This window comes from Amblyomma mixtum, chromosome 4 (assembly GCF_055824585.1).
Source record: "Amblyomma mixtum isolate Tamu chromosome 4, ASM5582458v1, whole genome shotgun sequence".
Classification (NCBI taxonomy): Eukaryota; Metazoa; Arthropoda; class Arachnida; order Ixodida; family Ixodidae; genus Amblyomma; species Amblyomma mixtum.
The window spans coordinates 130,702,117-130,715,206 of record NC_143015.1 but is presented as its reverse complement, the minus strand read 5'-3'; positions in this window follow the sequence as shown (position 1 = coordinate 130,715,206).

Here is a 13,090-nt window from a genome sequence, read left to right as displayed (position 1 = left end):
CCCCTCATTCTCCTTCCCTTGTTTGCTATATATATATATATATATATATATATATATATGTGTGTGTGTGTGTGTATGTGTGTGTGTGTGTGTGTGTGTGTGCGTGCGTGCGTGTGCAAAAGACAGACATAGGGGGGCACAGGGAAATAAAAAAAACACTCGAAGTTCAAGAAACGTCTTTTGCGTCTCCAGGAATCGTCCATAAATCCCGAAAGGGCATGCACACCTAAATGCATTTTTAATCGTGACCAAGGGCTGCCATGCATATAGGGCTTTATTGGGTTCCAGCAGAAGGGGCAAGTCGTCGGCCATCGACTTTTCTCTAGTAGAGTCATAAATGACGTTAGCAATCATTATGTCTCAAAGACGTCTAAAACGGCCTCATCGAAATGTCTGCCTGGTGAAAAGTGCCAGAAAAACCAGTGAACTAGGTTCGGAGACACTGAACCTAAGTCTTTTTTTTGCTCTCTTCCAGAAAATGGACACCGCCTGAATTTGCATTAATTTCTCTATACCTTACGAAACTAGGAGGCATAGGGAGAATAAATTTAGCATGCAGTGGGGGCGATCAAACGTCGCCGAAAGGATCGATCGCAGCGGCTGGAAGCATCTCCGGCTGGGCAAAATATGCATATCGGGGAGTGCATTTTACGGTTTGGTATATAAATATTTTTATTGGGCGGGAAAGAAAAAAGAAATTCGGGAGGGACTAAAACAGTCACCTCATGAAGACTTCTTCAAAAACTGCGCAGAAAATAGGAGTGATCTGAGTAGTCTCTCAAGACTGCTCCTCCGTCCAAATCTAAAGGGTCTTCTTGAAGGAGGGGCTGCTCAAATCTTTAAGTCAGCTACCCTACACAACCAGAACTCTTTCACCATAGGGCAGAAATTAAATGCAGCGTTGGAGTTTTCTGGAGTCAGTGAAATGCCATTCCTCTTTGCAGCATGGTCCTGCCGTGCTTCGACGAGAGAATAAACGCAGCTGTGCCAAGTTGCTGCTCCTCACGTGCATGCATTGCACAAAACTTGTAGGAGATGCATACTGAAAAAATTGCGCAGAAAATAGGAGTGCTCTGAGTAGTCTCTCAAGACTGCTCCTCCGTCCAAATCTAAAGGGTCTTCTTGAAGGAGGGGCTGCTCAAATCTTTAAGTCAGCTACCCTACACAACCAGAACTCTTTCACCATAGGGCAGAAATTAAATGCAGCGTTGGAGTTTTCTGGAGTCAGTGAAATGCCATTCCTCTTTGCAGCATGGTCCTGCCGTGCTTCGACGAGAGAATAAACGCAGCTGTGCCAAGTTGCTGCTCCTCACGTGCATGCATTGCACAAAACTTGTAGGAGATGCATACTGAAAAAATTGCGCAGAAAATAGGAGTGCTCTGAGTAGTCTCTCAAGACTGCTCCTCCGTCCAAATCTAAAGGGTCTTCTTGAAGGAGGGGCTGCTCAAATCTTTAAGTCAGCTACCCTACACAACCAGAACTCTTTCACCATAGGGCAGAAATTAAATGCAGCGTTGGAGTTTTCTGGAGTCAGTGAAATGCCATTCCTCTTTGCAGCATGGTCCTGCCGTGCTTCGACGAGAGAATAAACGCAGCTGTGCCAAGTTGCTGCTCCTCACGTGCATGCATTGCACAAAACTTGTAGGAGATGCATACTGAAAAAATTGCGCAGAAAATAGGAGTGCTCTGAGTAGTCTCTCAAGACTGCTCCTCCGTCCAAATCTAAAGGGTCTTCTTGAAGGAGGGGCTGCTCAAATCTTTAAGTCAGCTACCCTACACAACCAGAACTCTTTCACCATAGGGCAGAAATTAAATGCAGCGTTGGAGTTTTCTGGAGTCAGTGAAATGCCATTCCTCTTTGCAGCATGGTCCTGCCGTGCTTCGACGAGAGAATAAACGCAGCTGTGCCAAGTTGCTGCTCCTCACGTGCATGCATTGCACAAAACTTGTAGGAGATGCATACTGAAAAAATTGCGCAGAAAATAGGAGTGCTCTGAGTAGTCTCTCAAGACTGCTCCTCCGTCCAAATCTAAAGGGTCTTCTTGAAGGAGGGGCTGCTCAAATCTTTAAGTCAGCTACCCTACACAACCAGAACTCTTTCACCATAGGGCAGAAATTAAATGCAGCGTTGGAGTTTTCTGGAGTCAGTGAAATGCCATTCCTCTTTGCAGCATGGTCCTGCCGTGCTTCGACGAGAGAATAAACGCAGCTGTGCCAAGTTGCTGCTCCTCACGTGCATGCATTGCACAAAACTTGTAGGAGATGCATACTGAAAAAATTGCGCAGAAAATAGGAGTGCTCTGAGTAGTCTCTCAAGACTGCTCCTCCGTCCAAATCTAAAGGGTCTTCTTGAAGGAGGGGCTGCTCAAATCTTTAAGTCAGCTACCCTACACAACCAGAACTCTTTCACCATAGGGCAGAAATTAAATGCAGCGTTGGAGTTTTCTGGAGTCAGTGAAATGCCATTCCTCTTTGCAGCATGGTCCTGCCGTGCTTCGACGAGAGAATAAACGCAGCTGTGCCAAGTTGCTGCTCCTCACGTGCATGCATTGCACAAAACTTGTAGGAGATGCATACTGAAAAAAATGCGCAGAAAAAACGAGGACAAAGCAGAGACAAGACAAGGATGAGCGCTAACTCACAACTGAAGATTTATTCCGAAACACATGCACATATAAACAAGAAAAACAAAACAAACCATACCAATCTGACATCAAGAACATCACATGTCACCCCTTGTGTACCCCAGTGATTTTTCCAAAAAACGGAACTCCCTATCAAAGAAGCTGACGGAAGTCTGCCTGACGCATGTATCTCCGCTGATACGCATATGAAACGCTTCCATGAGTTCCCGCACATTCGTCACATGGAGATACACATGGAGATACGTCACCCCTTGTGTACCCCAGTGATTTTTCCAAAAAACGGAACTCCCTATCAAAGAAGCGGACGGAAGTCTGCCTGACGCATGTATCTCCGCTGATACGCATATGAAACGCTTCCATGAGTTCCCGCACGTTCGTCACATGGAGATACACATGGAGATACGTCACCCCTTGTGTACCCCAGTGATTTTTCCAAAAAACGGAACTCCCTATCAAAGAAGCGGACGGAAGTCTGCCTGACGCATGTATCTCCGCTGATACGCATATGAAACGCTTCCATGAGTTCCCGCACATTCGTCACATGGAGATACACATGGAGATACGTCACCCCTTGTGTACCCCAGTGATTTTTCCAAAAAACGGAACTCCCTATCAAAGAAGCGGACGGAAGTCTGCCTGACGCATGTATCTCCGCTGATACGCATATGAAACGCTTCCATGAGTTCCCGCACATGCGTCACATGGAGATACATGCGTCAGCCAGACTTCCGTCCGCTTTTTTGATAGGGAGTTCCGTTTCTTGGAAAAATCACTGGGGTACAAAGAGGGTGATATGTGATGTTCTTGATGTCAGATTGGTATGGTTTGTTTTGTTTTTTCCTGTTTATATGTGCATGTGTTTCGGAATAAATCTTCAGTTGAGAGTTAGCGCTCGTCCTTGTCTTGTTTCTGCTTTGTCCTCGTTTTTTCTGCGCAATTTTTTCAGTATGCATATCAACCAACTTGTCCAACTTTCTGCTCTCCTAATTGTAAGAGATGTCGCCAGCGCTGCACCCAACTTCTGCCCTTAGGACATGCTTCCCCACCAGGTTGAAAGCTTTTTTGCTTTACAAGGTAGCTCAGTTTGTTTTTACCTTAGTTTTTTTTTATGGAGAAGACGTCTGTAGCACTGACTTGACTTTCATTTCTGCGAGGCGAAACCCACAACAGCAGCACATTGCCTTGTCGGCTTGTGATCACAGGAGCTGGCTACGCGCATGCATTATGATTCATAAGGCATGCGTGTCACTACCCTCAAACCTCTCCTCTCTTAGTTCGAGCCTAATTACGACTGTTAATCACCTATTGGATTGGAAAACGTTTATTGTCAGCACTGAGCCCTAGTGGGCATTATACTAGGTGGCTTCGAGCCCATGGCTCTTGGCGACCTTGTGAGCCCACTCAGTGGCCCGGACTTGCGTCAACGGGTCTGAGCTGGCCAGTATAGCCTCGCACCGCTCTAGAGAAGGGACTGGTAGTAGGTCCGCCGGTGGCGGCGCCTTTTTGCAGCTCCATAAAATGTGGTCATATCCGGCTATCTCGCCGCATTGTTTGCAAGTAGCGTTGTATTGTGTTGGATACATGTGCGCTAGTCTCGACGGGCTAAAGAAGGCTCGCGTCTGGAGCCGGCGCCACGTTACCTCCTGGCTTTTGTCGAGCTTTTTTTCTGGTGGCGGATAGATCCTCCTTTCCAGTTTAAACTGATTGGTGTTTAAACTGATTGAGCGCCGTGGGTGGCGCTGATGAACACTCTCAAAGTTAGGTTACTTGTAAACATAAATACCCCCGAAAGCAGAAGATTTGACAGCCGTCGCCGTAGCTCAGAGGTAGAGCACCGGACGCGTAATTCGGAGGTCGTGGGTTCGGATCCCACCGGCGGCAGTGGTTGTTTTTTCGCTTTTCTAATCAATTCGCTTTAAGCGATAACATATTAAGTAATATTCTAAATTGATCAACACCACAAAATAAATAAATTAATTAAAAAATCCCCTGTGCCCCTTGGTTTCTGTGGCTGTTGGCTTTTTTCATATTTATAACGAGCCCCTCATTCCCCTTCCCTTGTTTGCTATATATATATATATATATATATATATATATATATATATATATATATGTGTGTGTGTGTGTGTGTGTGTATGTGTGTATGTGTGTGTGTGTGCGTGCGTGTGCAAAAGACAGACATAGGGGGGCACAGGGAAATAAAAAAAACACTCGAAGTTCAAGAAACGTCTTTTGCGTCTCCAGGAATCGTCCATAAATCCCGAAAGGGCATGCACACCTAAATGCATTTTTTAATCGTGACCAAGGGCTGCCATGCATATAGGGCTTTATTGGGTTCCAGCAGAAGGGGCAAGTCGTCGGCCATCGACTTTTCTCTAGTAGAGTCATAAATGACGTTAGCAATCATTATGTCTCAAAGACGTCTAAAACGGCCTCATCGAAATGTCTGCCTGGTGAAAAGTGCCAGAAAAACCAGTGAACTAGGTTCGGAGACACTGAACCTAAGTCTTTTTTTTGCTCTCTTCCAGAAAATGGACACCGCCTGAATTTGCATTAATTTCTCTATACCTTACGAAACTAGGAGGCATAGGGAGAATAAATTTAGCATGCAATGGGGGCGATCAAACGTCGCCGAAAGGATCGATCGCAGCGGCTGGAAGCATCTCCGGCTGGGCAAAATATGCATATCGGGGAGTGCATTTTACGGTTTGGTATATAAATATTTTTATTGGGCGGGAAAGAAAAAAGAAATTCGGGAGGGACTAAAACAGTCACCTCATGAAGACTTCTTCAAAAACTGCGCAGAAAATAGGAGTGCTCTGAGTAGTCTCTCAAGACTGCTCCTCCGTCCAAATCTAAAGGGTCTTCTTGAAGGAGGGGCTGCTCAAATCTTTAAGTCAGCTACCCTACACAACCAGAACTCTTTCACCATAGGGCAGAAATTAAATGCAGCGTTGGAGTTTTCTGGAGTCAGTGAAATGCCATTCCTCTTTGCAGCATGGTCCTGCCGTGCTTCGACGAGAGAATAAACGCAGCTGTGCCAAGTTGCTGCTCCTCACGTGCATGCATTGCACAAAACTTGTAGGAGATGCATACTGAAAAAATTGCGCAGAAAATAGGAGTGCTCTGAGTAGTCTCTCAAGACTGCTCCTCCGTCCAAATCTAAAGGGTCTTCTTGAAGGAGGGGCTGCTCAAATCTTTAAGTCAGCTACCCTACACAACCAGAACTCTTTCACCATAGGGCAGAAATTAAATGCAGCGTTGGAGTTTTCTGGAGTCAGTGAAATGCCATTCCTCTTTGCAGCATGGTCCTGCCGTGCTTCGACGAGAGAATAAACGCAGCTGTGCCAAGTTGCTGCTCCTCACGTGCATGCATTGCACAAAACTTGTAGGAGATGCATACTGAAAAAATTGCGCAGAAAATAGGAGTGCTCTGAGTAGTCTCTCAAGACTGCTCCTCCGTCCAAATCTAAAGGGTCTTCTTGAAGGAGGGGCTGCTCAAATCTTTAAGTCAGCTACCCTACACAACCAGAACTCTTTCACCATAGGGCAGAAATTAAATGCAGCGTTGGAGTTTTCTGGAGTCAGTGAAATGCCATTCCTCTTTGCAGCATGGTCCTGCCGTGCTTCGACGAGAGAATAAACGCAGCTGTGCCAAGTTGCTGCTCCTCACGTGCATGCATTGCACAAAACTTGTAGGAGATGCATACTGAGAAAATTGCGCAGAAAATAGGAGTGCTCTGAGTAGTCTCTCAAGACTGCTCCTCCGTCCAAATCTAAAGGGTCTTCTTGAAGGAGGGGCTGCTCAAATCTTTAAGTCAGCTACCCTACACAACCAGAACTCTTTCACCATAGGGCAGAAATTAAATGCAGCGTTGGAGTTTTCTGGAGTCAGTGAAATGCCATTCCTCTTTGCAGCATGGTCCTGCCGTGCTTCGACGAGAGAATAAACGCAGCTGTGCCAAGTTGCTGCTCCTCACGTGCATGCATTGCACAAAACTTGTAGGAGATGCATACTGAAAAAATTGCGCAGAAAATAGGAGTGCTCTGAGTAGTCTCTCAAGACTGCTCCTCCGTCCAAATCTAAAGGGTCTTCTTGAAGGAGGGGCTGCTCAAATCTTTAAGTCAGCTACCCTACACAACCAGAACTCTTTCAGCATAGGGCAGAAATTAAATGCAGCGTTGGAGTTTTCTGGAGTCAGTGAAATGCCATTCCTCTTTGCAGCATGGTCCTGCCGTGCTTCGACGAGAGAATAAACGCAGCTGTGCCAAGTTGCTGCTCCTCACGTGCATGCATTGCACAAAACTTGTAGGAGATGCATACTGAAAAAATTGCGCAGAAAAAACGAGGACAAAGCAGAGACAAGACAAGGATGAGCGCTAACTCACAACTGAAGATTTATTCCGAAACACATGCACATATAAACAAAAAAAAACAAAACAAACCATACCAATCTGACATCAAGAACATCACATGTCACCCCTTGTGTACCCCAGTGATTTTTCCAAAAAACGGAACTCCCTATCAAAGAAGCGGACGGAAGTCTGCCTGACGCATGTATCTCCGCTGATACGCATATGAAACGCTTCCATGAGTTCCCGCACATTCGTCACATGGAGATACACATGGAGATACGTCACCCCTTGTGTACCCCAGTGATTTTTCCAAAAAACGGAACTCCCTATCAAAGAAGCGGACGGAAGTCTGCCTGACGCATGTATCTCCGCTGATACGCATATGAAACGCTTCCATGAGTTCCCGCACATTCGTCACATGGAGATACACATGGAGATACGTCACCCCTTGTGTACCCCAGTGATTTTTCCAAAAAACGGAACTCCCTATCAAAGAAGCGGACGGAAGTCTGCCTGACGCATGTATCTCCGCTGATACGCATATGAAACGCTTCCATGAGTTCCCGCACATTCGTCACATGGAGATACACATGGAGATACGTCACCCCTTGTGTACCCCAGTGATTTTTCCAAAAAACGGAACTCCCTATCAAAGAAGCGGACGGAAGTCTGCCTGACGCATGTATCTCCGCTGATACGCATATGAAACGCTTCCATGAGTTCCCGCACATGCGTCACATGGAGATACATGCGTCAGCCAGACTTCCGTCCGCTTTTTTGATAGGGAGTTCCGTTTCTTGGAAAAATCACTGGGGTACAAAGAGGGTGATATGTGATGTTCTTGATGTCAGATTGGTATGGTTTGTTTTGTTTTTTCCTGTTTATATGTGCATGTGTTTCGGAATAAATCTTCAGTTGAGAGTTAGCGCTCGTCCTTGTCTTGTTTCTGCTTTGTCCTCGTTTTTTCTGCGCAATTTTTTCAGTATGCATATCAACCAACTTGTCCAACTTTCTGCTCTCCTAATTGTAAGAGATGTCGCCAGCGCTGCACCCAACTTCTGCCCTTAGGACATGCTTCCCCACCAGGTTGAAAGCTTTTTTGCTTTACAAGGTAGCTCAGTTTTTTTTTACCTTAGTTTTTTTTTATGGAGAAGACGTCTGTAGCACTGACTTGACTTTCATTTCTGCGAGGCGAAACCCACAACAGCAGCACATTGCCTTGTCCGCTTGTGATCACAGGAGCTGGCTACGCGCATGCATTATGATTCATAAGGCATGCGTGTCACTACCCTCAAACCTCTCCTCTCTTAGTTCGAGCCTAATTACGACTGTTAATCACCTATTGGATTGGAAAACGTTTATTGTCAGCACTGAGCCCTAGTGGGCATTATACTAGGTGGCTTCGAGCCCATGGCTCTTGGCGACCTTGTGAGCCCACTCAGTGGCCCGGACTTGCGTCAACGGGTCTGAGCTGGCCAGTATAGCCTCGCACCGCTCTAGAGAAGGGACTGGTAGTAGGTCCGCCGGTGGCGGCGCCTTTTTGCAGCTCCATAAAATGTGGTCATATCCGGCTATCTCGCCGCATTGTTTGCAAGTAGCGTTGTATTGTGTTGGATACATGTGCGCTAGTCTCGACGGGCTAAAGAAGGCTCGCGTCTGGAGCCGGCGCCACGTTACCTCCTGGCTTTTGTCGAGCTTTTTTTCTGGTGGCGGATAGATCCTCCTTTCCAGTTTAAACTGATTGGTGTATTCGTGAAATGATATGAATGCATATCTCGTGAAATTTGGGGACTCAACCCGGCTCACTGCTGGGCTGACATAACCTCGAGCTATACTGTGAGCCAACTCGTTTCCCCTGTTCCCCGAGTGTGCCGGCACCCAAATTAGTTCCACCTGATTAGTCTCTGATTAGTCTCCCCCTTCATATGTGTCACGCGGGGGCGCCTGACTCGCGTTTTGTGATTGTTGCAAAGGAGGTTTTTCGACCACCTTTGGCTGTTTTGTGTTAGCGTTAATGAGTTTTCTCAGCTCCGCCATTTCCTTCTTTATGGTGTCTAGCTCTCTGTCTCTCTTAGCGAGCTGCTCTACCAGTTCCTTCTCCCGAGCGGTTTCCCAAGAAGAGGCCTTATCTGGCCAGCTCACCTTTTTGCCCGCGTCTCTGTCCTTGCTTGAGCCTCTTCCTCTGCTCGAGCTGCTCTCTCTGTCAGGACCCGAGCTGGCGCCTCCGGTCCCCGGTAATGGTGGGAAGGAGCTCGATCTGCTTCTCCCCCGGTGGCCTTGGCGGGTGCCGCTGTGGTCCCTGGTCTTCGGTCTTGGTTGGTGTCCGGAGTCAAGTTATATTGTTACGAAGAAGACGAAGCTGGCAGTGGCGCGGGACGGAGCGCTCGCGCTAGGCCAGCGGCCATTAAATCATCTCTTGGTCATGGTTCATCACGCCTCATTCTTCGGCTGGCCGCCACGTTACATTTGGTGGAGGTGTTGGGATCCCTTCATCGCCATCCTGGTACCGGAGCTTCGGTGTCCTGCGCCTGCCGTGGACGTCGGCCGTGAGTGCCTGGTCCGCGCCGCCCGGCCATGCCCCAGCCCGACCGACCTGAACCGACCTCGCCGCTCACCCCAGCCCCGTCCCCCGCCCGGACCACAGGACACGATGCACTGACGACGTTGCAGCGACCTTCATGACCCGACCGACCCAAGACCGACCCACGACCCACACGTGAAGACACAGCCCCCCCCCCCCCCCCCCCTTCCGTCTGGTGAGTCCACGGACCTCGGCCGTCAGCTCCTGGCACCCTACGGCCCGGTTGCTTCGTGGACCGGGACTCATCCTTCGATCCTCTCATTCACCGTGGCGGCCAGCACTTCATCACTTGCCACTTCTTTTCTGCCCTCGAAGCCATCGCTGAATCACGCATCCCATCGTCCATGTCTTCCATGTCTTCTTCAGTTTACGATCGGGACGATTGCTCGGTGGCCCCGGGCAATGTTACGAAGAAGACAAAGCTGGCAGTGGCGCGGGAAGGAGCGCTCGCGCTAGGCCAGCGGCCATTAAATCATCTCTTATCCATCGTTCACCACGCCTCATTCTTCGGCTGGCCGCCACGTTACAATATGTTATGGCGATTAGGTACACTATGAACACGAATACGCCTATATGGAAGTAAACAGGGAGTAAGTTCTCTTCTAGCACACTCGCCTTTATAAAAGTGCGCTAGAAGATAGCTTACTCCCTATTAATCCTTTCTGTTCAGAGCGTATTGAATAAAATGAAACACCCTGTACATTTCCGAAACGCGAGGATGTAAAGAAACGCGAACAACGCGGAGCCTACGCGCTCCGCTCTTGAATTTCTTTTCATCGCGTTTTTACCTTGGTGGTAAGAAAAACACGTTAGAGTCGTTCACGAATGTATCACGGACGACTCTAGCCTCTTTTTGTTACCAGCGAAGTAAAGGTGTGAAGAAAAGAATTGCTAACGGTGGTGCGTCTACAGTCTCCTTTGTGTTCGCATTTCTTTCCATCGCGTCTGCACACTTCGTTTCCGAACCAGTTATGTGCGCTTATGGGGACAAAAATTCGTGTATCGTTGGAGCTGTGAAAGAACTCAATTTTCGCGCGTCCCACGCACGCAATTTGCAAGTGAGACGTTCATGCTGGCTTAAGCGCGGCCTCTGAGCTTTAATGAAGCCTCCCACTTGCAGGCTTCGCGCGTAGGACGCGCGATCGTTGGCTGTGTTATACGCTCCCAAACGCTGTAAACACTCGTCCCCAGGATAGCGCCTGTACACGGCCGTTTTCGCCCAAATAATTAAAATCAACCAGAAAGACTCGCGTGGACTTTAGGTACGGGGATCGAGGTACGAGGGGTACGGGGATCGATACCCGGCACCTTCACCAAAAATATGTCACGGAACCAAGGCAGGAGACACCGTTCGCCAGCAGCGCTAACAGAATCAGCCCTCAGGGCGCGCGAGCCAACTCCCACCTCTTTTCTTCTGATGCCACCTGGGGCAACCTGGTGGCAATATGTTTAATTTACTGGAGCCCCAGAAACTGAAGCTATTATTCAGCAGAGCTTGGAAGCACGTTCTTTTTTTTTGTCTCAAAATATGCTCGAAGTATCAAAACCAGTTAGTTTATTTAAGATTGTCGCGTCTTTAGAGTCACAAACCCCATGCGGACCAAGGTCTTGGTCCTTTCGAAACTGTCGTACATTTGGAAATTACCTTCTGGTGGTCTTGGGAGCAAGCGTCTGCATGGGATTTACGGGAGGTGATCATGGTTGAGACCACGACGGCGTAGAGAGCTAAAAGTAAGTTTGGGGATTTTCTTTACTAATTTCTTTATAAGTTTTCAGGCCTTGGCACCAGCTCAAGCTGAGCGGGACCGCGATAACGCGGGTGACAGCGAACGAATTATCAACGCGATAAGTCCAGAGAACCACCTTAATTAATGCCTTCCGTGCCAGATTACGGCTTAATCTGAGCTAGAAAATGGGCCGTCACGCGTAATCAGCGATTGCAACTTTCCGCTGCGGCTTGCACAATTCCTATTGCGAAGCCATGCGCAACGAGATCAGCCGCCATTTCGCAGTTAGAGTTCATTACAGTTCTAGCGTTGCGCGACAGCTTAATCCGTCTCAGAGACACGTGCACTCGTAATAGTTGCCTAAAGCTTTGCATGCAGGTGCGCCTGCTGTACACGGCATTACCGTCCTTCTAGCAACACCGTTAGGGCGGAAAGCTAAACCAAGGAACAACTGAAGCGCGGCTAGCTTTCCGACCGCATTAGTGGCTCGCGTCAGCTGGTAAAGATTAACCGGTAAGGTTTACTTCAGTGCTATGCACTCTATTACGAAACTGCCTGCCAGAAGCTCCGCAAATTCTGTCCCGTTTCCTGAGCTCTCGTAGGCTCTGGCGTATTATTCAAGTTGTCTCAGAGCTTTCGCATTTTCGCTTGAATCTTCACTGGTTGTAAGATAGAAGATACACTCCAGTGGTTAATGCATTTATTTCTCTCTCTCCCCTTTCATACCTTTCCTAAAAGGTACACGTCAAGAGTGAGATAGTTATCGCTTCTTTCCTTACAACTACATCATCATCACATCATCATCATCATCAGCCTGACTACGCCTACTGCAGGGCAAAGGCCTCTCCCATGTCTCTCCAATTAACCCTGTCCTTCGCCAGCCGCGGCCACCATATTCCCGCAAACTTCTCAATCTCATCCGCCCACCTAACTTTCTGCCGCCCCCTGCTACGCTTGCCTTCTCTTGGAATCCACTCTGTTACCCTTAAAGGGAGACTGAAGCACTTTTTTTGAAAATCCGGCTGGCAGCGGCGTCCTATAGTTTTTCATGCTGTATGCTCGAATATCGCATCCAAATAAGGCAAAAACAAGCGCGAATTGCATTTTTTAGCAGAAATATGCGGCCTGTGCCGCGGGGCACGACGCGCGGCGCGCCGCCGCCCGTGATTGGTCAAAAGAGGTCGTGATGTCACTTTGAGGACTGGAGCAGCTGCCGATGCGGGTCCGGCGCTGCGCTGAGTGCAGATCGCAGCTTTCCGTGGCGTTGTAAAAGCGAATATGGCGACTATTTTTTACTGACCTCCAAAGAAAAGGATACTACAGTTTGTTCATTCCACGTATCACCTGAAAGCAAAAAAGACACGAGCAAAAAATTCTACGCCTAGCACAAGCATACGCTAGCGTGAAAGACACGTATGCAGACCATGCGTTAAAGGTGTCAGCACAACCTCGGCTGGTATTCTCGGAAAGGAAGAGGTGCGAACAATACTCAAGTCAATTACCACCACCGGACGCCTCCTGGCTCACCCGAAAGAGCGTCATCCTAAAGAAAAAGCCCAAAGCGCTGTGTACAAAAAATCATATTCTCACTACCCGGCGTAGGTTGGGGCAAGAAAGTATTTCAAGGAAACGATGAAGCAGCACAAAGCTGATGTCAAAATTAGCGAAGCACGGTGGCCAAGCACTGCGAGGCATGTGACCACAGGATATTGAAGGAATCATTGTGCGCTGGAAACCAAGCTAAATACGCGCACAAGGCTGCTGCTTCACTCGTGGCGCG